Source organism: Buceros rhinoceros, unplaced genomic scaffold, assembly GCF_000710305.1.
Source record: "Buceros rhinoceros silvestris isolate BGI_N320 unplaced genomic scaffold, ASM71030v1 scaffold605, whole genome shotgun sequence".
Classification (NCBI taxonomy): Eukaryota; Metazoa; Chordata; class Aves; order Bucerotiformes; family Bucerotidae; genus Buceros; species Buceros rhinoceros.
The window spans coordinates 164,024-168,456 of record NW_010411000.1 but is presented as its reverse complement, the minus strand read 5'-3'; the positions used below and the strand labels follow the sequence as shown (position 1 = coordinate 168,456).

Below are 4,433 nucleotides of genomic sequence, written 5' to 3'. Positions count from 1 at the left end.
CTTTGAGCAGCAGGCAGCCTGGCACACATATTCAATGCTCGATGTACCGTTTGGGAGGGCTCATTTGCTTAGTCCCTCACTTACGGTCCCCCCACATTAGCTTCATATGTTGCTAAAGTTGACCCTTGGAGAAAGAAAACCCTTCCTCCTGAAGCTTTTCATCATGAATTTTATGTCTGTTTCACCCTTCCCAGCACGTCTGGCATGAGCTGGGAGTTAGTGAATGCAGCTTTCCCAGCTGCTTCTTTCTCAAAAGCACTTTAAATCTCCTTTCATAGTTCTGATTTTGGGTTATGACCAGCCGTTACTTTCAAGATTTTTAGCAGAGGGCTCAGTATAGAGGGTGAATTTTATAGCACCTTGTCAAGTTGTTATGAGTTTTAAACCTCAAGCCCGACTACAAAGCTTCTTAGCAGTAACAGAGTCCAGAAATTCCAGAAAGTGAAGAAGTTACTCCTTTCCTGTCCAGCTGAATTCACCTTTATAAACTGAAATAGGGAGATATTTATGTAGCAATCACTTTGTTACTGCCACTCACATAATCCGTTTGTTATGTAGGCAGAAAGCAAAGTAAAAGCTATGTTAGAAGATGAAGCGATGAGCAGGGAATGTATTAGTACTTGGAAAATGGCTTTTCAGAATTGTGTTACTACAGTTAAACAGCAAGAAGTACTATTTTAAGAGTCACTCATGCTAATCTATAAAATGTATTTCAAATCACCCACTGGAGGACTATAATGCATGAAAAAAGCCATGTCTTGATTTTCTTTTCAAACAGCATCCTTAATCCTCTTTCTGTTCTAATATTAGGAAGTATGAACCATCTCTAGGGCATCGTAATTAAAAGCAGTCTGTCTGTGCTACTTTAATACCCAGATGTAGGCAGAATATTTAGAGGTTTTTAAAGGTAAAGTTGTCTCCTGTCTTTTTTCCCCTAGGCAGATATTATTGCTTAGATGTAACAGTCTACGTGACTTCCAGTAAAGTTTTTGTGGAGGCTTAAAGAAGTCCTGGTTGCACTGCTCACTGAAAACATTCTGAAGGCCAGTAAATCAACTTTCTGAGACTGAAAAGGCAATATAGCAGTGATGTTTTCATCTGTATTGTGTTTTCAAAGTCATGAGAGGTTTATAACAACCTATGGTCTTCCTCAGAATGTCTCGGAAAGCCTTCAATCCAAAACTGCCGAAGAAGCTCACACAGCAAGTTCACACGTAGAGATTGACATTGGAGATTCTTTCTCAGAATCGCATTGCCTCTCCAGAGGCAAATCCAGAGACAGTCATTTGGGGATGTTCTAGGGAATTAAGAACAGCTTCACAATCACAGCAGATGTGATGCGGGACTACAGGGGACAGGAAACTTTCTGGAGTGGGAGATGGAGGCCAAGCAAAATACACAAGAGCACCTAAATAAAACTAAGTATCTGTACTTAAGAAGATGAATCTAGATCCTATTCAACAATTGATGTCCAGAAATCCATTTAGCTGTTTAAATGTGGCTATCTTAATCCGTAAAATAAATACAATTCCTTAAGCTCCTAAACCAAGTCATTAATTTTTCCTAATTTCTTCATCTGGTAAAACGGAAAGTGCTCTGTCAAAGGAGTATGCAGCATCCTCAGATAATATACTGATAACATTTTATAATCACTCAGATTAAACTATGAAGAAGACTACCATTTTCTTCCTATGAATTCTTGGACTTCGGTATTTATTATTTAAGTCCCAATTGTCAAAAAACTTCTGTTCCTATTTATTGCTTCTATATTTATAGTTATACCAGCTGCATTCAGAAGGGAAGAGCTTGCACCACGCTCTCTCGGTAGAGTGATCTGCATGGCACTGCAATCTCCAGGTTTCAAAGAAGACCAGGAGACCATTCTATTAGTACCAGCATCAAAGCAAAGCAGGCACACCCTCCTGAAGAGTCATTAAGACTTCATTGTCACGCTTGGGGTTAATTCCTCCAATAAAGAAAACCTGATTCTTGGAAGCTTCCAAGAATCAAAATAGGAATATTTTGCCAACAGGTGGTACTGAACACCCAAAATAATTAACTAAAAAAAAAAACCCCAACCAAGCTCCAATGTGTGTATGTAAAGAAATTTGTGTATTGGTATTTTTTTTTACGGGGAAGAAATATGTATGTGGTCAGTCTGCATGTATGTTTGGGGGACTCAGAATATTCCCAGAGCTGAAGGGTTCATCCAGTTTTGCCCAGCTGACAAAGAGATGGAGATCCAAAGGCTGTGAAATCCATTTAAGTTTTGTGAAGAACACAGGCGTAAAAGAGAGGTGATATTAATGTCCAGACTGGAGGAAAGGTACTGTGTGAGCTTGACTGTTAGGATACACTGAAGGATCCATACGAGAAAGCGTATCCAGACACACAGAAAAACTGATAAATGTATGAGGTCACAGCCTCCTTCTGCCGTTCACGTGTCCTATTTGTGGAAAAATCTTCAGCTGGAGTTCTCATGTTCTTAGACCTCAAAGTATCAGCCACAAGGTACAAACTGGAAAGCAACCTGGCTCTTCTCACTCTGATAATCACAGAACTTCTCGGTTTCTTTTGCCTGTCTCTCACCTAGGCTGTGGGAATCCATCCAGAATGCAAGATATTCCAGCAGGTGGTCAAAGAGGAGGCTCTCTGCTTAGAAAAGAACGAATCTGTTTCGCCTGATCTTAAAGGTAACGGTCCTGACTCAAGCTCTGGTGTGAATATCCTTTGTGCATCATTTCAGGGGCACATTGTCAAGACACCATTTGTTCTCCTGAGTCAAGATTTTATTCCTATTCTATGTGGTTTCTAGAACACATTTCTTTGCCTCTGGTTTAGATGCTTACATTAGGATGAGATAAATCATTCTCTAGAGCAGAATTTCCCTTTACTAAATACAGAAAGATGATTAGTTCAGACCCTGACAAGTTTAGATGCTTAGTTGGGATGGGAAAACCCTCCTTGGGATGTCTTACATTCCTAAAGTATTTGGTGTGTTCTTTACTTTTATCTAAAACTCCAAGAAGCTTCCACAGAAGACACAAGCATGCTGAAACTGCATCGTGTTGGGAATCACAATTCCAATGTAACGAAAAGGTTCTTTGTGAAAAATATGAAAGAAAAAAAACCCTCAAATGCTTCAAAACACTCTATTTCCATATTTTTGGAGGTTCTGTGTTTCTCTGAGAAGATTTCTTGTGATGGTGTTTTGAAAGTTATTACATGATCAAATACAAATTTTGAAAATTAAAATGACCGTGTCAGGGAGCCTGAGAAGTGTTTTTAAAACGCTGTGTAGAGGTTCTGTTTGCTGGGGTTTTGGCATTGTGGAGACATATTTTGAATTGATTCAAAGTGAAACATTCAAACACTTTCAAAAGTTCAGCCATAATTTTTCTGGCCAACTTTGCTTACAAAAGTATGAATCCACTGTTACTTGAATTATCAGATGTTCCTTTTCTAGAGAGGAGTTATGAGGAAAAGATGCCTTATGCACTTGGTATGAACAGAAGTACTGCAACCACCTGGAAGTCTGTCTTCAGCAGAGCATCAAAATTCAGAGACCAACTCCCTGGATATTTCCTTCATCTTCATATTTATTTTTCTGCAGCCTTTCCAACCACTCTAATGTCTGATGTCCTTCTTGTACTTGCCTACTTTATTTTAGTGGTATTTCCCCCCGCCTTTAATCGAGTCCAGAATACCTCCTGGACACATTTTGCACTTGGAATACCCAGTAATCCACCCCCCAAAAATCAGGAAAACAATCAAGCGTTTTCAATAATGATTTGGTACGTGCATTACAGTATGACATTCCAAGTATTTTCCTCTTTACCTCTTCACACCATTTTGGAATCCTCTTTGTAGGAAAAGAAGTAAAAATCCCTCAAAGTTATGCTGAACTATTTAAGAACCTCAACCTCACCAACTCTGATTTCCTCAAAGCTCTGTTCTCCACCTTTACTTCTCTAGACACGGAAAGACTCCAATGAAAAACCTGTTCTAATATTTACAGCTTTTCTCAATAAAACGAAACATTAGATCCAGAATAACAATTCATCCCTAGTATTTCATCTGGGCTATTTCAAAACTAGAGTAAGATTGTCAAAAATGCCCAGCTCGTATTACATAGATTAATGAGATAATGGGTAACGAGACCAACTGAAGGATCATAATTTGTAGAGTTACTTCTCAGCAGTCACAAAGAATCTGTGCTGGAATTAGTCTATGTTGCAGACCTCAGATTAAAAAGTAGCTCCGCTACTACTCATATTGTACAGAGCAGTGGTCTAACGACACGGTGGAGTCCGGGGTGCAATTCCTCTCGATGTAGATGTGTAGAATAGGGCAATTGAATCAAGCTCTGAAAATGTTTATTTTTCTCTATTGTCTAAAAAAAAAAAAAAAAAAAGACCCCGGGGTTACAAAAA

At 39.0% G+C, this 4,433-nt stretch overlaps 1 protein-coding gene across 1 annotated transcript in view; it reads left to right on the top strand.

Moving 5' to 3' along the window:
- Window positions 1–2,602: 2,602 nt before the first annotated feature.
- The window catches only part of LOC104493178 (vasoactive intestinal polypeptide receptor-like), an 18,705-nt gene continuing 16,874 nt past the window's right edge, over window positions 2,603–4,433 (top strand). The window contains exon 1 of the mRNA XM_010135810.1: window positions 2,603–2,693. The gene's annotated coding sequence lies outside the window, so the exon portion shown is untranslated. The remainder of the gene's footprint in view (window positions 2,694–4,433) is intronic.